Source organism: Stegodyphus dumicola, chromosome X2 (genome assembly GCF_044657685.1).
Source record: "Stegodyphus dumicola isolate Sdum_Otavi_A_Nest chromosome X2, ASM4465768v1".
Taxonomy (NCBI): domain Eukaryota; kingdom Metazoa; phylum Arthropoda; class Arachnida; order Araneae; family Eresidae; genus Stegodyphus; species Stegodyphus dumicola.
This window is the reverse complement of record NC_140781.1, coordinates 95,150,606-95,174,763: the sequence shown is the minus strand read 5'-3', so window position 1 is coordinate 95,174,763 and position 24,158 is coordinate 95,150,606.

Sequence of the window (24,158 nt, the reverse complement as noted above, 5' to 3'; positions counted from 1 at the left end):
TTTTTACTCATACACTCATTCTATGTTTTCCATAACTTTGAAATACACTCATGTCCATAAATTAAGGATAATGCAAAATCAGGCAAAGGAAGAGTTAGAAGCAAAACAAATTTGACTTATTTGTAAAGCTTATTTATTAAACAAAAGGTAAAGAGAAAAAAAAAAAAAAAAAAGGGATGCTATATGTTTGATATTATTAAAAAAATTAGCGATTTTTTCTCCCTGGAGCAAATTACAAAAAAAAACCTATTTACAAAAAACCAATATTACAATGATTGTTAATACGTTGTATGTCTCCCAGACGATGCAATACAGTCCGTACAACGCCTAGGCATGCTGAGTATCAAATTATCGATCTGATCTTGGGGGATATTACACCACTCAAAAAGCAATGCTCTCCGAACTTCCAGTAGACATGTAGGAGGAGGTTGATGGGCTGCAACTCATCGGCCAAGCATGTCCCAAGCGTGCTCTACTGGATTCAAGTCCGGTGAGAATGCTGGCCAGTCCATACGGGTGATATCCTCCGATTGAAGGCATTCGCTTACGATGTTTGCACGGTGAGGACGGCCGTTGTCATCCATAAACACAAATTGTGCGCACATGGCGCCCGCCCCTAAACAAACGTACATGTTTTTCCAGAATGACGTCCGGATAGATTTGGCTTATCATGGTTCCATTTTGAACATGAAGGTCAGTTCTGGAACCCAGAATAATTCCACCCCAAACGAGCACTCCTGCACCACCATAACGGTGTCGTTCAATGATGTTTTCTTGGTGGTAACGGGTACCTGGAGCTCTCCATATGAAAGTCCGGCGAGAATCAGACTGCAAGCTAAACCTGGACTCGTCGGAAGACATCACACAAGCCCACTGTTGCAGTGTCTACAATGCATACTCTCTACTCCAGGCTAACCGCAGGCGAGAGTGAGTTGCAGTAAGAGGAACTCATGTGACAGGTCTACGAGCATATAGACCAATCTGTCCTAAGCGTCTGTACACGGTCTGCCTTGAAATTGTCGTACCAGTGGCTGAAGAGAGCTGACGAGACAGGTCTGAGGCTGTGCTCCGCCCGTTTCTTTTGGCAGTAACGGCCAAATACCGGTCCTCATTCGGCGTTGTAACCCTGGGGCGACCTGTGCTGTAACGTCTACTCACATTACCATCATCTTGGAATCGTTGCCAAAGCCTGGAGATGACACTCTAGGCAGTTCCAAGTTCGTCTGATACTTTCAGTTGGGTACACACACATTCCAGACGGCCGATAATTCTACCACGTAAAAAATCATCCAAATGCGTTCTTTGTGTCATAACTATTCGGTTATTTCCCTGAAATGCTTATAAAGCGCCTGCGAACAATTTTACTTCTTTGCCTGTATTCCTTATATATCACTCTCTTATACTCTCGTCCTTGTGACGTACCATCGGTGTCATCTGGTTACTTTCTGAAATTTGCATATGATTTTTGAGGGTGTGTGTAATGATTTTACAAGTGATATATTTATTTTAGAGTTCGATTTCCGCGTGACTCCGAATTATCCTTAATTTATGGACATGAGTGTATTATGATCATTTACTTTTTTTGAGAATTTTTGACTTTCTTCTATACCTCACTTTTGGAAGCCCGACTGCTGTTTTCCACGCAGTCACTGTCTGTTTTTCAGCTCTTTCAGATTATAGAATTAATTACTTCAGTTAACTTTGCGCAATTAATTTGAAAATTAAAATCTTCTTGAGCGACTTTCCAAATATATTCGAACATACTGGGTATAGAATCATAATATACTGGGGGTTGTAAAACGATTGCTCGGTTAAGTTACTATTGAACATTTCTCCTATCACTAAGGTTCCAGTTAAAAAACTGAATAAAGTAAGTTAGTTTTTCAAAATACGACAATTTTGGTCACGTGATGGTTTTCTGATAAAATGCAAATATAGAATTAAAAATTTAATACGAGACTTTTATAAAAAATTTCCATTAGTAAATTGTTAATTATTCTAACAAATATCATTCAGCAAAGAAACTTGATTTTATATTATGCAAAACGGACTTTGAAGAACTTTGTCAGAATTACATTACTTACAGTCCATTCATCTGATATCCAGTTTCCCTTAGAAAATCCTCAAGGAAGATATCCTAGCCTTAGGCAGATAGCCCTTTAGTGCTTTCCCATAATCAAATAAACCAAACCAAATCAAACATGATAAAAGAAAGAGAAAAAAAGTCTGTATTTAAATATTCTATAACAATCAAATTGAACCAGTCCTCCCAGATTCCTGTTTTTCTAAGAGAAATTTGAGATAAAAAAATTCCCATTAGTAGCTGTCTTTATTTTCCCCCTCCTCTACCCATTAAAGAATTAATAACCAGGTCTCCAAATTTTTAATTAATGATACTTAGGGTAGTCTGAGTTGTAGGAGGATTCCTCCTGGATTAATTCAGCACAGAAAACGCTTTTCTCACTGATATCATATCTGTATGTGTGTGTGATTATGGCAAAGCCTCGAGGGCTATCTGCCTAAGGAAGGAAGGACTTTCCAAGGGAAACTGGCTCGTATACACGTTACACACGGGGAAAACCACGAAAATGCCCATGCAGTCAGCCCGTTCGCGGGATTCGAGCCTCGGACCGAACTACCAGTGTTCAGCGACTTTACCGCTAGGTCACTGGTGGGGGTCATCATATTTGTATGTAGAATATAACAATTTGCATTTTATGTATTTTCATGAAAGAACTGTCGATCTGTAGTCTATTTATGATTAATTCATAAACTAGTATGATGAATCTATGACCCTCAAGTGGACTACGTTTAAGGGTTATTTATTTGTGCAATCTTTTTAAAACACCTTGTACAGCACTAAAAAGCAGTGCTTCTCAACCTTTCTTATTATTATAGCCATTCTGACAAACATCTTCTCACCGAAAAGTGACTTAATTTGTGAGGTGTAACAATGTTGTCTAACATTAAAAAGGACTTTTCACTACTGAATAAATTTTAAAAAATGATTATGTAGTTTTCTGGCACATATCATTAATTGCCGATAATTATGCAAGATATAGAATAATTACTGAATATTAATATAGAATTATTATTGAAAGCTGAACGTATTTTACACCTAAAAAAATGTGCTTATATCTTTAATTGTAGTGGAATGAAGGACCGATTCTGCATACAGGTGAGACTCTTCAATACAGATAAAAATGTTGTTTTATAGAAATAAAACGAAATATAAGCCCTCGCGTATTAGCAAAAGATTGTTTGGGGACAAACAACCAGTCGCCCTGAAAATTGTTGATTCGAATCGAATTTTATTTTAAAAAAACAGACTAGCAACATGAGTGTTTTCGCAGTTTTCCACTCAAGTAATTTTAATTATAGCTGATTTTCCCGAAAAAGGCCCTATGATGGCAAACGTCCGAAAGCAGTTAGCTTTCGCCTCCTTTATTTTAATCAGCAATCAACAGTTTCATATCATATCAAGTCATATAAAAACTTGCATTTATAATATTAGATTATATTTACTCATGGTCCGTCATAATTCAAATAGTACTTCAGCATCGATTCACTGCACAGCAATCCGGAGTTCTTCATTCTTTTTTCGGTGGTTTCTAACAATTGCGTAACATTGCAGATTATTGTATTAGACTCCAGATTGCTGTCGCCTCAGAGCACTTTCTAAAACTATATAAAATATTTTTTTTAGAAGCAGAGTGATTAGTTTATTTTTACTTCAAACATTTTGATAGCAATTAAAACGATTTTACTTTTGACAGTATGTTATTCCACTTTAAATATTTTTCTTTTTTAACTTCAACAGATTCTGAAAGCATTGTAGAGACATTAGGCATTTTTTTTAAAGCAGGAGAGATGAAAAATGAGCAACGCCTTCGCCGGGACTCGAACCACGGGCCTCTCGAATACGCGCCGAGCACTACACTACGAAGGCATGCTAAGAAGAGGGGAGAAATACCTTATATACTCCCCCTTTTAAAGGGCGACTGGGGAAAAGGGACCTAGTCACCAAATCCTGCTGGGTAGAGAATCATCATCCACTACCCTTTTAGTTCAGGCGCCACTGTAGAGACATTAGGCAATTTTTATAAAGCAGGAGAGATGAAAAATGAGCAACGCCTTCGCCGGGACTCAAACCATAGGCCAGTCGAATACACGCCGAGCGTGCTGACCACTACACTACGAAGGCATGCTAAGAAGGCGGGAGACATACCTAATAACATAATGATTAAATACATGAACATTTGACGGGACTTTATTCCTTCAACTTACTTAATAACCCATTGATTGACTAAACGCTACTTTAAAGTTGAAAAACACTTTTTCTAGAAAAACTTCTTTAGCTCCTCTTTCAGATGTAGCAAACAGTACATTGGACCTCCAAAATCTGCACATTACTGACACCTATAAGGGCCATTAATTTAAGCTTATCTTGTGTTGTATGTCAGCCGACATGAAACAAATTTTATCAGCTGATTGTTTGCTATCAGAATAGATGTATAAATTTTAGTGCACAGTATGCAGATCCAGAAATGTGCATCTTATTATAAAAGTGTTTCATTGGTGAAGGTGATGTTAAGCAAAATTATATTTCGCAGTGACTTATTTATTCTGAAGACCGATGTAATGAAAAAAGAAGTCAATCTAACAGAGGGGGCAAAAACATAAAATATCAGTTACGAAATTAACTGAATTAAAAAACTACAGAATGAAATCAGAAATGACTGCCGCTCTCAGAAATGCGTCTCCTAATACTGTAGGACAGCGTTTCCCAAACTGTAGTCTGCAGAACACTAGTGTTCCGCAAACAATCACTAAGCACTCCGCTGAAAATTATGAAACTGAGGTTAAAGAACAATGAAACACTGTTTGCTTTTATGTATTTAATACAACTCTTAAAAGAAAATTGAAAAGAAAAAATAAAACAAAGTGGTTTAAATCATGCGCGTGATGAATTTAGTAATGTAAATATTTGTAGAATACATTTCTGCTAGTGTTCCTGTTCTGTGCTCAGAAGTAAAGAAATGCGTCACTTAAATGTTTTAAAAGAGTTAGTTTTTTTTGCAATTTTTTACTTCTTTATTTTTTTTTTCATGTTGTCTTTTTTTTTAATTGATAAGTAAATATAAAAGTTTTATTACTTTTTTAAAAATTTTATCATCTTTTTGAAATTGGTAAATAAATATAAAAGTTTTACTAATACTAACTAATAAGTATAATATTTTTGTCATAAATACTACATTTTAAAAATTAGTAATGTATTTTTCCGCTACGATGGAGATGTATCAGAATATTCTGGATATTTTCACCACAGAAGAACAAATTTGACTATTTTCCTAACTTAGATGAATTTTTTAATCTAGAAAGTGTAAAAATAAGCAGTAAAGTTTCAATGAAATATTTTAACATTTGCTTGACTTGTAGTCAATATTTCCCAGAGTACCAGGAAGGTTATTCCTGAATTCGAAAACCTTTCATAACAACAGCTCAGCCAACAGATATTAGCTCATCTGATTTTGAAAAATGAATTGGTTTGACAACTCATTCGGACATTAAAAAAAAAATTACAAAAGCTACAATTAAATGAATTTTGGACGAGTTAACCAGAAAAATATCCGAACTTATCAAAACAAATTATGCATAATTTACTTGCTTTTTTGACAACGTATCTGTGCGAGGCTGGTTTTTCATATCACGCTGCAACAAAATCCAGACATAGAAACCGACTTGATGCTACATCTGATATACGAATTTAGGTTTCTAACATTGTGCCTGACATAAAATAATTTGTAATTTGAAGACCAAACACATTGAAGTCAATGAAAGCTAAAAATGTTTTAATTTTGCTATATTATTTTTTTTTTCATTTAATTAGTTTTATACGACATTTTTCGTAAAATTAAGAGCTGAAAAACATTTATTTTATAAGTACGATATAAAAACTGGAATAATGGTCATTTTGTTTATCCAATATAACTGTGTTATTATTTCTTATAACTTAAAACCAAAATTTACTCTAGTGGTTCTTAAAAATACTAGAACTTAAGGAAGTGCTCAGCAATGAGCAACATTTGGGAAACACTGCTGCAGGGTATTTAGATTTATGGAAGATTCTGAAGTCAAATTTAAAAACATAATGGACGATAAAGAGCCAATCGTGGCAAACCTGAGTGACTAAATCCTCCCCTTCACGGATGCGCGGCCTTCGGAAAGTGACGTCAAGATGATCGGAGGACCCAACTTTTTCCGAGTCGCCTGCTCTTTCAACTGCGCCTACTTAAATAGGGTAAAAAACTGAACTGAATCATTATATTTACACACATCTTTCTCATAAAAGTGTTGCTGTGTAATTTTTTTTAAGAATTTAGACTGTATTAAAATAATATAAAACACTGTTTGTTTTTAACTACAGTTTCAGTTTTATTTAGGCGGTAGAATCTTTTGGAATCCAGATGGTTTAATTTTCCTTCTGCATTCTCTAAAAGCGATTACTGTATTTAATAAAAAATAAGAACCCCTTTTTTGGTTATATTTTTATAATAAAATTAACTAGCATTCTGATAAATGAAATTACAGAATCAGAGGAAGGCGTTAATATCAGCATACTGTATGGAATAATTACACTGTTTAAGTATTAATAAATCATGAATGTAATTACATTGCACATAAACTGCAAAACTACCGCTAATTATAGCCATGACTAGCTGAGCGATTTCATCTTAGGCCTGCATCCATTATAAGGTCACTAATATACCCGAAAATAAATAAGTAACAGTGTTATTGGATCAAAAAAAAAAAAAAAATAAAAAATAAAAAAAAAAATAAAAAAATAATGGCATTGTTATTTAAAGGAAATGTGGAAGGAAAAATGTGTGTATAGGGGGGAGATCCTCTTTCTTCTTTCTTGTATGGGGGTTATAAAATTCTCTTTCTTAGAATTACTGCAAGGCAAAATAAACATTCCATTTTTTATTACTTATAAATTGTCTTTTCGTGTTTAACGGCGTCAAACACCGGGGTGCCTGGATGCGAGATCCTATCCCTAATGGAATTTACTTGAAAGTTATGAATTAAATTCTGCCAGTAACTTAGATTAATTATCTTAGCTAATAATTAAATATTAATAACTTTGACTTAGAATACTAAAAATGAGAGGAGGAAACGAAAGCTGCTAAGCTGGTGCATAATTCATAAAGTAAATGATAATCACCCAATGCCAATAAGTAATAACATATTTACACAAAAGATATAATAAATACAAATACAAATTGAAATGCTACATTAATGTAAATACAACACAAAATTTATAATACATGTAGGGACAACACATAATGCACTATTTTTCCATCACAGCGCTAGGGTATGAAATTGCCATTGGTCTTTTTTCGTTGGTCATACTATTGTAATTATAGCTGTAGATTCTGATTTCACAGTTTGAGATATTTCTCATTTCAACATGGAATATTCTGGCTAAGTGTGGAGTTGCACAATATTCAATTCTTCTAGGATAACATTATTTTGCACATACCATAAAATTTGTTCTAAAATGTAAGGAGACTTTTACATTCGAGAGACCCAGAGGGACGTGGGAGAGATGAACACCCATCGTAACCATTCCTTAACAGATGTCAAAATACTGTTCCTTCCCTTACTTTATGATTTGCACTGCGTGTTTCATTCTACAATAGACATGGAATAACAGCTGCATTTTTTATAGGTAGAAGGTAAAGTTAATTTTAGTTCTTATTGAAATATTCCCCTAGTTAGATTTAAAAGTAATTACAGAGACTATGATACAATCTTTCAAATGCTGCGCACATTGGGGGTAGGAAGCCGTCTTACCAGCGTGATATTTTGTCATTAATTCCTTCACTGGTATTAATTTTTAACAATATTATTTAAAGTCTTTTTGCTGTGTAGACTGAATCGTTAAAAATGTAGCATTTGATTGAAGAATATATGCGCACTTTCCCTAAAGTTGATACAAGGTAGTCACAAAAAAACTTCCTTGATACATGAAACCCTCATACTGGGGTGGGGGGGGGCAGGAGTATTGATAATAGGGGAATTTTAGCTTTTGATTTCATTTCACAGAATAGTTTGATTCCTTATAACGACTCCAATTCGTTGCTTACTTTTACTTCTCCAGCTGGGGAGGGTTGGACGGATTTAATTTTAGGAGTCCCCTGGAATGTCCTCTACGTCTGTGGAATTATATATTGAACAAGAGGAGTCACTGAGCGATCATAAATACATTTTTCTCAATTTAAATGAAATATGTGTGGAATGTGATGGAGAAATTAGAGTTTCACGTGATATACAAAGAGTCGAAAGATATGTTAAAAGTTTAAGGAGTAAAATGAAAAATTTAAGGAAGGAACTGATAAAAATTGCAGGGAGAGATGAGCTTTAAGACTTTGTTGCTAAACTGGAAAATATATTAGTTAATATAGCAAATAGGGTCCTGAGACCTAAGAGGAAAGATAAGAATGTTATTCTATGGTGGACACCGGCAGAGAATTCGCGCATTTAGAAAACAATATCAGATTAAAAATACTGACGAAAATGTTCGTAGAGAAAGGAAGATCCTATATAAAAAAGAACAACTATCTGCATAAAAGAAAATGATAAAGATAGTAAAACGCCAGAGTAAAACAGGATTCTTTGTTGAGAGTGCAAAATATAATGGAAGATTTCTTCGTGCGGCTAGTGGTAAAAAATGTCTCGGAAATGATTATGAGAGAAAAAGGCAATACTGATGTGAATAATCTTCCCCCATTCATTAGCATGAGTGATCACATGAACACAAAGCTAGCCGATATAAGGGGTCACACATCCGTATTTTTCGGACGAACCAGCTGTTTCAAAATATTTTCAGTCGACTTTATCACTAGAAATCAGAAATACAATTTTTTTTCTCTTCCACAAAAAGATTCTAGAGTGTACATTTTTATTCATTCAATTGTCAGCATCGAACTATAGTACATGAATACTCGGAATTCTATGACCAGGCGATGTGAGGCCTGCATTAACAGGTTGTGGTACACTTCGATTACCTTCTTTGACCCTCTGTTATCTTTTGCGAATGTATATTATTATAAAAATGACTATTCACTTACGTGGTATCCTTTCATTTCTGATGTTTTCTGTGTACATTACCACATATGTATTTCATTTCCGACCCTATACGGCTAAAAGTTTATTGTTTTAGCACAAAATGTTGTACTAAGGTGGGAAAATGTTGTACCATATGCGTTATAGTACATATGATGTATTATATGCGCAGTGTTTTCTACCAGTTTCACAATTAACGAATTACAACACAAAACGAAATTTTAGAACAATTTCAAAGCCGCTGGCAGTAATAACAATTATTACTTGCGTTCTGATATTTCTTAAATTAAAGATGTGCACATTATATGTGTGAGAATCCTGGTGCATCATTACTGAATTTTAAATCCTAGAGTATGCTTATTACAGAGGAGGCAACAAAAGCATGTTTCTCCATGTGTTCTTCGGCAGCTAGGCTCGCTTTGCCATATTCAAGCAAACAGAGATTCCTAGACTTTAGAGCCAAAAGGCGAGACCGCACGAAACTGGCAGTTTCATCTTTGCGAATGAACCGGCTGCATGGGAGTTTTCGCGGTTTTCTCTATGTGTAATCCGAATATTAGTCAGTTTTCCTTAAAAATCCTCCACGAAGGCATCCTTTTGCTTAGGCAAATAACCATCGTTTGCTTTAATGTAATCTAAATAATGTCATTTATAAAAAAGCGGAAATTTGAAACACTGCTTAAGACTCAGGAGGTCACACTTCGACAGGCTGACTGCATGGAATGATCTCCATATGTAAAGTAACCATGGATTAGTTTTCCTACGAAATGTGTACCACAAAGCATCCCACTATGAGAGCTCCTCGCCCGCTTTACTGTAAGAAAATGATCCAACCCTAACAATACATTTAACATTAAAAAAAAAAGTCCTTATATAAATGTAATGTTAAAACGAGTCCGTTTTAAGCACGAAAGAACTTGTAGAAACTTATATAAACATCCTTGGTCGAGTCATTTAATATTCAAGAAACTATTTTACAGTTCTACAAGATTTTTGAATTCCACAAAAAAATTGAGGATAAATTTGATCTCAGCCTCGGCCGGCATCTTCCACCTCAGTATTTTTGTATGCAATGTCTCGCTGACTTCGGGTAATTGATATATTGCAGAAACAAATGATTATTAACATTTTGACAAGAAAATATGGAAAACTTTATGCATGTAAAATTCATATACTGTTGGACAACTGCTAAGCACAGATCACAAACTGTAGTGTACCATAGCATTAAGCAGGCGTGAAGCCTATGCAGAGTGAAACATTATTGCTACACTGTTTGGACATAACAATTAAGAACATTTATTGTTCAGGAAAATACAGGTTTTGAAACATCCCAAATTAAGAGAGTGTTCTTTTGATCGGTGTACGGAGAAATGAAAAAATGCATACGAGCGACAGCACTCACCTTTGAGAAAGGTGTCAGTACAAGACATGTCCACCTTGGAGTGCGATGCAACTTTCCACACGTCGCATTATGCTTCGCATAGCATTATCCAGCAGCTGTTGAGGCAATTGGCCCTACTCCTTTGTCAGTGCACGGATGAGGGTGTCCTTGCTTATTTTCGACCAGCTAGTCGTCTTCCCAGAGTATCCCAAACATTTTCAGAGGAGTTTGGATATGGAAAACGTGCTGGTTATACGAGGCATTGAATATTCCGTCTAGACAATCCTGAACAGTGAGTGTTCGATGACATGATGCTTTGTCGAAAGAAAAATGAATTTACCACCGAAATCACAACCATGAAAATAAATTTACCACCGAAATCACAACGGAAAAGGCAGACATGAGGCAATTGAACTTCATCAATGCATCGTTGGCCGGTCATACTCCTAGTTGAAACATGTATGGGCGTGCGGCCATTATTCATGGTGCCGGTTCATACTATGATATTTAATCTCGGTTACCGGTCCCTTTCCTGAACAATAAACAGGACCACTCTCACAAATGATCAGTTGGCGAATATAATATGGTAACAGACTAAACCTATTCTGATCTAAAAACAGTACAGAAGCCCAGTGTTGTTCAGTTCAATTGCGATACTCGCTACATCATTGGAAACGGGTGCCCATCCTTCGCACAAACATCTGGCTACAGCATTCTGCAAGATCCGTTGTCCTATGGTAGTAATAAAGTTATTTGCTACCTGCTTAGCTGGTTTCTTTATGCCGACGTACCTGTCTGCAGACGTCGTATATCTAACACGACATCGCCTGTAACGCTGGCTACACGCTTCAGTTGTTTAAAATGCTTTTGCAAACCAGCGGCCGAGCGGTAAAGACGCTGAACACTGGTAGTTCGGTCCGAATCCCGCGAACGGGCTGACTGCATGGGCGTTTTCGTGGTTTTTCCAATGTGTAACGTGTATACGAGCCAGTTTTCTTTAGGAAGTCCTCCACGAAGGCATCCCTTCCTTCAGGCAGATAGCCCTCGTGTGCTTTGCCATAATTGAATAATCCAATCTAAATTTAAAATGCTTTTCACAATCATGAAACGAAGATGTGGGCAATATTTAACTCCTTGATAAAATCTGTTATTTTATTAATTCTTTGACCATTCTAATGATACGGCCACGCGTAAAATCATCTAAATGATGCCTGGAAGACATATCGAAACTTTCAAAATTGTCAGTTAAATCTTTCACTTACAACTGTCTGCACCAGCAAATTCCTTTTAAATCTTTTATCAGATCTATCAGGTGATGAACAGTCAAGGAAATTTAAATTTGCATGTGCACGCCTCTTCTTACTCTATCCGGCATTTATTGTATTGTAATTTTCCACATTTTGCTTCCTTTCATTCTGTGGTGGTTGTGGGTAATAAACTTTAGCAAATGCCCAGCAGTGCACGTGTATAATTGAAAGCATTGCCAAGATGTTTTGAATATACACACTGCAGAGATATAAATCTTATATTTCAAGATGCATGTATATAGACGTTCTTAATGACGTCACAGAAAGTATTCTAGGCATATAAATTTTGTATTTCTGAGCGCGCAGAGACAGAATTTACAATAAGCTAGAACTGAAGTTAGTTTGCACGTAGCATTTATTTTAGAGTTATGAGGATTTATTTAATTACTTAAGTTATTTTATGTTGAAACAGCCTTTCCTATCACTCTTGTTTTCAGCACTTGTTTAAGCCAACTTTTCAAGTCAGAGCTAGCTTGCATGATAGTTAACCTGTGAACCTAACTTCACTTAAGTTATTCATTACCTTCTGAAATAAGCCAAAAGTGTTGGCTTTTTGTAAGCACGAATTGGTGCCATCTGTGAACTTTAAGTTAATAAAGGGTTCATTACACACTTCTGACTTTGTAGTACTTTATGATGCAACGATTAATCACTAGATGGTCTTCTGACAGTTTATGATACTGAAGCATACAGGACATTACAGAGTAACTGAGATTCTGCAGGTAGCCATGGCTGGTATTTATTTTCAGTTGTACTATAAGATGTAGTTTTTAATGAAGGGTCTGGTTAAGGTCCACCTTTTGTCCTTGTTACTGTTGTTTAGACTAATATTTTGTACGAAAACGGAAATTCATTAGGGCAAGGGAAAGTTAAATAAGTGTAGTAGACAGTTCATTAGATTTAACTTGACACAGCAGGGCAATTGCTACACTCAGAACTGGATATGAACACTATACTACTCATTTTTTGTTATCTTTGCTACATAATAAGTTCAAACAAACCAAGAAGCAGCTCTTTTAAGCAGGTAAACTTTTTTCAGTTCCAGTTTCAGATATAAGAGAGAAATTAATTAGGGAGAAACATATTAGCAACTTCTGTAAAAAAAGTCATCCTACTGTTCAACAATATGTGACCTCATGTTATGAGGATTAACAAGCAAAAGTTTAATAACTTTAAAAACAATATCTTGGTTCTAAATTAAAGATCTTTCATGTGCCAAAGAAAATTTCTATTTTTCAACCCATCTTCTGATGTCCCTGAAAAGACATTTTCAGATGGATAATCATGTGAAGAAGACTATATAAGGCAGTTTTGTGGAACAGATTTCTTATAAGAAGGGCATGCCTTTAATCTGATTTACCAGTGGAATAAATCACAACCGTCATCTGACAGTCTGTTCTTTTAAACACAGTGAATCTATTATATTGTACAGAACTTGAATGGACATTTTAATGTCAATTTTGGTTGACTTTGATAGCATATATGGGCAATCTCTTACATATGATTTGTCTTCCCTCCAGATACTTTGGAGGACTGCATCATAATGAATATTATTACGTATGTTACATGCTTTTAGCTTTGGCAGACATCTAGAAATAATCTAAATGATTGAAGAAATTGCATTATTTTATGCATACAAATTATTTACACTTTGGATATCTTTAAGTAACAATTAAATTAACAATTTCACTGCATTTTACTATAATATTAAATAAGACGACCCCTTTTTTAATGTAAGCATCAACTGCTATACTCTCCTTTATAAATGGGTTAAAATGCCTTTTTCAGAATTCTAAAATAAAAATTCCTTTTTGTATCTTGCATATAATAAAAATTAAATGGAGGCAGAATAACTTTAAAAAATATTAATTTCATTAAGATGCTTTAATGCTTTTTACAGTAAGAGCAAATCAACCAAATCATTTATTACTTTCTATTTACATTTATGTGGAAATATTCAGGGTTCATAGCCACATTTTAGTTAAAAAAATAAGCACCTATAAGCACTTTTCAAGCACATTTTAAGAAAAAAAATAAGCACCTGTCTAATTACATTATACACAACTGCATAACCTTAAAAGAAAAATTAGACTTGCAATTTAAAACATGAGCAATGCAATATTTATTAAGAGAATGAGCATTACCTCAACCATGGAAAACAACTTTTTTTTTTTTTTTTTTAAATTTTAAATGACAGTTCAATTTACAGAATTAGTTTACAATGAGAGAAAAAAACTACGCAGAACTAAACTATATTACAAGATTTAATGATGAAATTTCAGTTCAAAATATAGAAAATAAATAATAAGCCATATTAATTGTATTTGCTTGGCACCTAATAATAAATACAATTTATTTTTCCACTCATATAAATATTTAAATAATATAAATCAAAATTCTGAACATTTTCTAAATTTTCATTGCATAACAGTTTTCCCTTAACATATATTCCAAGCAAAGTAATTTAAGTAAAAAAGAGGAACATTTCTGAAATCAGGAGAAGGGAAATTGCTTCATGCAGTCATCCTTAAACAGTAAATGCTTAACTAACCCGCATACTCGGAAATTGCCGAATATTCCGTATAGTCGAGCGTAACTGGAAAAGGGGGGGGGGAGATTGTAGCCGTTCTTTAGATTTCTCGGCTAAATAAATGATTTTGACATTTCGATAGGTGCATCATATAAATATAGATCAACGGAACTGAGAAATATTCTGCTTAGAAAGCACAGTAAAACTCTTTTAAGTGTTCATAAATAAATCTCAGACTGAACATCAAAATTAATTATCTCTGCAAAATATCGCATACATTATTGTGCAATATGTGCGCGTAATTCTTCCATATGTGATATTACGCAATCGGAATCAACAACTGCCGGTATTAGGAGAATAAAGAACTAAATAAAGGAAAAGAAAGAGACTTACTAATCTGGGGTGTTTTTGATTCTAATTTTGAACAGACTGCGTTAAATTTCCGGAATAGAATCATTCTTCGCTTGGGATGGGTAGACCGCAAAACTTTTAGTCCTATTCAATCCAGATTGGACAGTGACCAAAAAAAAAAAAAAAAAAAAAAAAAAAAAAAAAGTCCGCTGCTTCAATATTAGAGATTTTGCGGAGAAAGTGGGAGAACCTCCGTACTGTATAATGTATTGGGGGAAAAAAAAAATTATTCTGACTATTCGATTACTTTCCTTTTATTTAAGCCATTCCGAATATTATTCCTTAGAAAGCTAATCTGTGTAAAAATACACCCATTTTTGGAAGTTTATCTACATTTCAGCAGCTACTGCAACTATATTATTATAAATATTCATACATATGCTCATAGTATAAGTATAACGATCATAATAAACACGAACATGAACTGACCCCGCGGAACTAGAATGCAAATTATTAAGATCTTGATAGAAATTCAAACGTGTGTAGTATTTGGGTGGGTGGGAAAAGAATACCGAATGTACCGGAATTTTCTACGGTTTTCGCAATTCTTTGACCAAAAGAACGACGTGCAATTGTCTATGCTCTCGCGCGCACCATAGGTTACGTTAATGCAGAGAAAGGGGGGAAAAACTATTTCCTGGAGTATGATCCTCCATCCGACGTTCCATATAAAGAAGAAAAGTTGTTTATTTAGTTTCGGCTTTGGTACGGGAGAAAAATACGCGTTCATTAAAAAAAGCACTAAAAGCAAAAAATAAGCACTAAAAACCAAAAATTAGGGGCTTTAAAGAAAAAGTAAGCACCTATAAGGGCCTTTATATTTTATTTTCAAATATGAGGACTTATAAGCACTTGTAAGGACGGCTACAAACCCTGAATATTGTACGAATATGTATCATTTAATGTAGAATTATATCTTTTAACATTTCAACCACACCACCACCAAAATGGGAGAGGGGGCTAATATTTTTTTCTCATACATTGAAGCAGGAGTTAGTGTAGAATTCAGTACTACTATCTTCATATTAAATCACCCATTTTCACTACAAGCTTTGTGTAAAGGATGCATTTCCCAGGGGCATTCTGCACATTCATGAACATGATAATTCTGGTTATTTAGTGACAGTTTTTAACAAAACAAAACAAAACAAAAAAAAAAAAAAATTGCCCAAGAGTGCTACTTGCAGTCAAAGAATTAATTTACGCTTGTGATATTTGATACAGAATGTTTTTTGTTATCATATTTAATAATTTTTTTTTTGCTGTGAGGAAGTTTTCTTCAAAAACAACTGAGGAGTACCTCATTTCACAAGCACAAGAAAATGAACAACGTAAATTAACATAATTCCCCCTAAAAAATCAAATAATTTTATTATTTTTGGTACAAATCTAAAGCATGCTCATAATTATAAATAAAAATTGCAGTTTCTTATTACTGGGAAATCTTATTAGTGTGACATTTGCGGATAACATTCCTGCATTGCTTGGAGCTTTATTCATATTATAGAAACTTCAAAACTACTTAGAGCATAATGTAAAACAAATACACAAGTACGAACACTAAAATGTTTCTCTAAAAATATAGGACCACTTGTCTTTCAAGGTTGCAGCAACAATGAAAATGTTTGTGTATTTGAGTAACTCAGCTGCTTCAGAGTTGAGCAAGATGGGCAGAGGGGAAAAAAATGGAAATATCTGCACAGACAGCAAGAATGAAAATATTTGTATATCATGTTATTTTGAGCAAAATGGCAACTATTTCACATATTAAAACTCTTAATTTATGTACAATATAAAACAACAAATTCAAAAAGATCACAGAATTTGCTTAAAACATTATGTTAAGACTTTGATTTATTTAAATGTAGTTAACTTCAAAGTATTCCATAAAGATGAACTAGTAAGAAAAATATATATATATATCTTTAACTCTTAAAACAAAATGTATTGTTTTGGATAATATACATGGTTAAATTATTGTGTTTTATAACTCAAGCTTATTTCTCAGTCAATTTTGAAGTCAAAATTTTAAATTCTTAAATAAATTTAAACAGAAAGAGTACACCAGAAAAACCACATAAATGCACTCTCCTGTAGGTGAGTAGTCTCCAAATATTTTTGGCATGTATCAGGTTAAGTAGGCAACACAAGGTTAAATAAATTTAAGAAACAGTCGTTCACAAATCAGTTGTGTCTATATGCATTTACAGACTCATGAGGAAAAATGACTAAAATATTTCAATTCAGGCAAGCGAAAACACATATCAAAACGATCTAAACAGTAAGAAAAACTTCCTTGATTGTAAATTATTATTAGCTTTAAATACCCTGACTGTGAGTGGAAAGTCCTTTTAAGTCTAGTTTACCACTTCACATCATTTTAATACATGTTGTCACTCAAAAACTATTTTACATAAATATGTAATAAAAGGAAGAATTCTTTTGTTTGCTCTAATTACTCAACTATGGTAATATTTTTTAATTTTTATAATTAACTGATATAAAAATTCATTGAAATTTTGCAAGCAAACTTTAGTTTTTACTCAGCAGAGATTTTTAAGTTCTGAAGGAAGGAGTTTTGCCATTCCTCCCATATACAATCTTGTGGTTCAGTGTTTAGCTCGTCCAATTAGCAATCAGATCTGTGATTCAGTTCATCACCATAGGCAAGCTAATTTTTTCACTTACCTCTATAAAATCTAATATTCTCTAGAATGCACAGAAGCACTAGAGTTTCAAAATTTCACACAAATATATACTTAATCATGCATTACATCACATTTTTTTTCATTTACAATGAGTCTTCCTTTATTTTATACATGGCATATTTATGCCTCACAATTTTTTCAGTTCTCTCTTTTACATATTTTGATATAAAAAGAACCATCAGTTGAATGGAACAATTTCATTTTACTGTTTCTAATCCTTCCGTAACATCTTTTTGGATGCATCATTTCAAAAGTTCTTTCCTTCTTTAAAATAAGATGGTGAGAAACGAAAAGTGTCCAGTTATATTTTTTAAAAAAATGCTGAATGCCTACAGCCTCATTAAAAAGAGACAAGTTGAATATCTGAAGGTAACAATAGAACGTAAAGTTAAATGACTGAACGTGCCTGCAATACAATTTGGGTGACACTAATTAAACAATGCCTGTAGCTCATATGCAGCAGTAGCAACAAAAAAATTAAGTGTCCTTTTGTTTTTTATTAAAAATAGTTTTTATGTGCCTTCAGTAATGTAGCTGACAAACTGACAGATTTTAGTTTACCTACATATTTCTTAAAATATACAATCTTGTGGTTAAGGGATGGGAATTTTGTGTCTTTCTGCCATCTGCTATACACTTCTTCACTATTTCAAGTATGTAATCTTACTAAGCACTGAAATTAGAACTAAATACTTTATACAGTTAAAAAAAAAGTACATATCTGAATTGAAAGACTCACACACAACAATGAAAAAAACTTCATAATACAATTAGCTAATATCTCATGTTACACTGCATAGATAAGAATATCATTATTTTGACAAATTCGAACATTTTTTAATTTACTTAGTATTACGTCAAAGTACCTGAAAATTAACACACACACACAAAATTTACAGTTGTCCTGTTTATATATGGTTATATGTGCCATGTGTAGATTGTTATGTGTAAATTTATGTTGTGTTATTTATACAAGTGGCTAAAGATTTGTTAATAACATTTCATCTTTTTATTTTATTACTGAATTATCTATTTTATGAGGTATAGTTAGTTCACAAAAACACAAATCAAACGATCAGTTAGAACTCTTAATGATTGATTTTTAAAGCAATTGTGCAAATACTGATTAACATCAAAACATACAAGCTACTGAAGTCAGAATAATGTTTGTTTAGTTAAAATTCGCAAAACATGCAAGTCATACATTGGTGCCCAACTTCTAGGAAAAATTATTTGTATAAAGAATGAATAAGCATAAGCACCTGTTTATGAGTTAAATTATACATATGGATAAACAAACAAACAAAAAAAAAAAAAAAAAAAAAAGATGGATTGACAACAGTTGATAGCTAGTTCAATGTATGCATTCGAAAAGTACAATCTTAACATGAAATCTATTTGTGATTATAAATATGAGATATCTGATCATTTATGTGACTGAGAAACTCTTACATGCAAATTGGAGATTAGTGCTATTTTACCGAAAAATATTTTTACAAATAAAAACAGAATGTTTTTTCTGTCTAAAAGCATCCTGAAAAACAAAGACAAATTTCCCTAACACCTTTTTTGGTCTTCCACCCAAAACACTTTTCTGATATTCCTGTCAAATATAATATACACTCTAGAATCAGAAACTGCAATTTAAAAAATTAGAGCCCGTTAAAAAGTGACAGTATTAAGCAAAGCAAATTACTGGCATAACGTCTGAGAGCTTATATACTCTGCCTGCATTTCAAATCATATTTCTAAAACTGATTTCATATACTCCACTTCTGTGACAAGGCTCATTGCCGACTCTGGTAAAAAGTTAAAATCGTTTAAAATTGGTTGCATCTAGGATATCTGTGCAAATTTATACACTTGAAATGTCTCTCTGATTAAAGTAAAACGAAACATCAACAATTATACAATAAACATAAAATTTCCTTTATGCTGGCATCTTGTATTTCATTTCGTTATTTAATTTGAACCAATTTTCGATCAATGTGTAACATTTACTGCCAGAGCACTTTCTCTGCATTTTTTAGCAGCTATAAGAGTTGAATTATTATAAAATGAATATTTGCCATGTTAAGATTTTTTTTAATCGGTCTGTTTTTGTTTTTTTTTAATACCGCTATGTCACACAAGCATGCTACAGCAATGCTTATATAAATGGCTCTAAATATCTCAAACAGATCTTTATGCTTATAAATTTTCTACATGTAATCTTCATAAAATGTACAATTTATTTTTAAACATTTTGAATTATGAGACAATAATAATTATCTCTAGTAATAAGATTTGAACATTTTAATTCCATTTACCAATTTATAATTAATCTCTTCTTTTTCAGGTAAATTATTGTTCCCATCTTCTTTTGCATTTTGCTATCTCGACAATTTCTTATAGCTTCAGTAACCTTCTTTGTATAAAAAGAATTTATATAATATTCTATGCCTGAATTACCACAAAATATTTTTATTATCACAATGTAAGTAAGCATCTCTCTCTTTCCCAATAATATATACAAAATTAAATGCGTCAACAATACACTTAACAATAAAATATTTTACTTTACTTCCTTTCAGTTTCAGAGATATGCTAGTTTTTTTAAACAAGAAAAGTTTTAAATTTATTATTTTATTTGCTATAGAAATGGATAACTTTTTGATATTTTTCAATTTAAGAAAACATATTTGGATTTTCTAGTGTATGATTTAAATTGTTGTATCCTTATACAAGCACATGTAACTGCCCACTAAAAACAAGTATTGAAACACTGCACAGAGTCAAGTCCGAATTATATTATTGTTCTCAATGTGGTAGCTGTATTTCTCTTCTCAATATGTCTGCAAACATATTTTTTTTTATTATTATTAGAGAGTTTACTGTATTTGCATCCAATTTTAATGCATTAACTGTTTAAATGTTATTAAAACCTCGTAAAAATGCCCAAATGTTACAGAATTATTAACATGCTGCAACTAGAAACTTAGCCAAATAAAATGGAACACGCTAAACAGAACAAGTTCATGAAAGTGTTTCTGCTGATAAAAATGAAAATACCTTTTTTATTCTTTGTCTCCTATTAGCAACAAGACAACTTAAAATCATGGAACCTTTCTGTCTAGGGTGCTGTTTTTAATGGCTGAAGGGAGTGGCTGTATACAGTTTGGTACATTTTTATTCTCAAAGAGTAAAGTGGGTATGATGCAATTTCTTTTCTAAAATCCTCCATGAAGATATTTCCTTTTGAAACACAGCCTTAAATGCTTTGCTACGATTAATCAATTATTTCCTTTTTATATGCTCTGACCTAGTCTATTTCATATAAGCGGTTTTTTTTTTTTTTTTTTTTTTTTTTTTAAAGAGAAAGATATTCAGAATTTTCTCAGATTGCATTAAGACCATGTATAAAGATGGCCACTTTACTTTAAATATAAATTATATCCCTATACTACTATCGAAGGTGTGTTTTTCATTTCATATTTTCACTTAACAAATTTACTTCAAGCATCACTTAAAAGTAACAATTCGTAAACATCTTGCTTCAAATGGCAACTGAACCTAAAATCATCTAATCTACACATGACAATTGTAACCTCTGTACTAGTAAATCAGTAACACTTTATAATGCTAAGTATCCTTACACACACCACCCAATAAGCAATAGACATGTTGTTAGTGAGTAATATCAAAGAATTCTACTTAAATTAGCTATCACAATAAGGATTTTATTTCAGCATGAAATCAGACATTGGAACCTCCTCTTACACTTCATTCTGAAGTCCTCATATTTAGTCAACTTCATATTTTTTAATATCTTTCTGACTAACATACATCAAATATCCTAAGCAAAATATCTAAATATAGGTAAGATTTCGTAAAGTGGAAATAGGTGGTTGAAGAAAAACTCCACTTCAGCTCAAACTTAATTTTAACTACAATGTACGAAAATTCTCTTCTTTCACTTCATTTTTGGGAGAAATAATAATTTCTGTCATACTGAAATAAAGCCCTTGTTCAAATACTCAAAAGTACTTTCTCGTATCTGAATCAAATTAATACTAACAACCATTCCAAAAGGTGATGTCAACATACTACTGAAGCTTACTTGAATAGAAAAAGGAACTGCTCTTTAATATAAACAATGTTGTCAAATGAAAATTACACATATCAAGAAAAAATTAAAGTGCTGAAAAATTAAATGATATATGCTCTTCAAATTATCATTGATGCTATAAGAATAAATATTTACATCCTACAGAAAAAGGCAGTTACCATGAGATGTCACTATTACAAATCTGGAGTTATGCGTTTTGATAAGGTGGACGTTTTTCGCACTAGCCATTGTTATGGAATAGTTGGTTATTATAGCAAACATTGATGCATCATTTCTGATAAATTGCTGAATAATTCTTTAAATAATTTCAGTTCCTAATATACATAATACAAATTTTGTGTTAGAGTAGATTTAAGGGTGCCCCTTGGATTATCACTAAGTTGTTGTTTCATTTATGGTAAGCTGAGTAGTTGAATGCTATGGAAAGACTATTATGACGCAATTGGTTGCGTGACTGCGGTGAATTTGAATGATGGGGAAAGCTTTGTTTGTGTGTCGGATTTTGGATAAGTACATTGTTAATACACCTAATTTACACGGCAAAAATGGCCGAATGTGGTAAGATTAAATTGAAGTTTTCTACGATTTGGAATGAAAGGGGAAAAAACATTAATTGACTGGCATGTAAATGAAGGTTTACTTAGTAGCCATTATAAGTGTCCTGTTTGTAGGAGGGAAATGCGTATGGTCAAATGTCGGAGGATATTTTTTACTCTTATTTTTGTGAATTTATGTGGCGATGCTAATATACAGATTCTAGTTCAGATAATTTTAGGAAGTTTTTCCATGCTGTTAAGGAATTCTGTTTGACTGAAGAAATATTAATTTGTAAATAAGGTAAGTGGATATTTCCTTTTGTGTAGTGAAAAGATGAATTTCCTTTTTTTATGAGATTTCATTGTTTGATTTAAAATGTAGTTTATTGAGATTATATATTTTTTATTGGCTGCTGTTTTGACTTTTTTAAGTGAATACAGATCGATGTGCATGGACAAAGATAAAAGGGAGTGCACAATGCTTAGTTTGTGCAATTCTCTGATATTTTTTTCAAGTGAAAATAGGTTGATGTCATGGATACTGAGTTTGTGCAATTCTTTGACTTATTATTTTGGATTTGTGTAGCGGCGATTTTTAGAGGCACCCGTAAATATATTTTTACCAAATCTTGCAGTAAAGGGATTATGCTAAATTTTAGTTTTTTTTTTTTTTTTTTTTTACTTTAAAATGAAATCATACTAAAATATATGCCAAGGGTTATATAAAAATAGTTCATGAAATTTAGCAATACTTGCATAATTACCTATGATATTAAGTTCTATAATAAATTTGCCCACCAGCGGCCGAGCGGTAAAGTCGCTGAACACTGGTAGTTCGGTCCGAGGTTCGAATCCCGCGAACGGGCTGGCTGCATGGGCGTTTTCATGGTTTTCCCCATGTGTAACGTGTATACGAGCCAGTTTCCCTTAGAAAGTCCTCCACGAAGGCATCCCTCCCCTTAGGCAGATAGCCCTCGAGGCTTTGCCATAATCACACACACACACACTATAATAAATTTATTTCTCTCAGATTAATATAAAAGCATTTACATTTATTTTGATTCCTTTTTGATTGATATTGAAAATTTGATTAAAGTCATTGCATATAATAATTCAATTCATTTTAATTATATTAACCAATATTACTGGCTCTCATCTACCAGAAGTCATACACTCTTTACTTTTGGAATTAAATTTTAATTTAAAGCAATAAAAATGCCTCATTTTTTAATGTTAATTCATAACATATATATATAATATCAAACTTATTTCTGTCACAACAAAATGATATTTATATTATTTCTTACTTGATACGCATTTTGCATTTACATGTGAAAAAATATGAAAGATTTAATTTTGCCTACAAGATTACAAGCTAGCATGTTTCACCTCTTGTATGTAATAGTATACTGTTCGCAAAGATACATATCATTTCAGCTCTGCTGAGCAATAATAAAAAAAAAAAAACAGAAAATCTGCACTAATGTGAAACTTGGGAGTATGACTGAACACTTTAAAAAATTCCCTTGATAATCAAAATTCCTATTATGATCAGAAATTTTAAAACTGGGTGCATGTTTAAGAGGAGAAACAAAAGTAATAACTGCTGAGTGATTTCCTACATATAAATTATAATTAAAAAGTATAACTAGAAATTTTCACATTATTTTCACTCAAAATATTCATTTATTATTTTGCTTAATTTTTTTATCAATTTCTGCTCGCAATGCAAATATTTCTATGAATACCTGTAGACATAACATACATTAATATTTCATTATGAAAGCACCACAAAAAATGATTAATTCCAAAAACCAAGACGCATGCAATAAAATTATTCACTACTTTCTACAGTGTAACTTTCAGCCTTACAGAATTACATTTTCTAGTTGAGCTTCAGAAAATTTATCAAAAACGGCTTTCCTTAAAACACATATATTTCAGGAAATACAGAAAATTATTTACTTTAAGAATTTTAGGAATCGCTTCCATTTCCTAAAAGAGCAGAAATTTTAACTAGAGGAAACTATGCAGAATCTTTGTTTTCT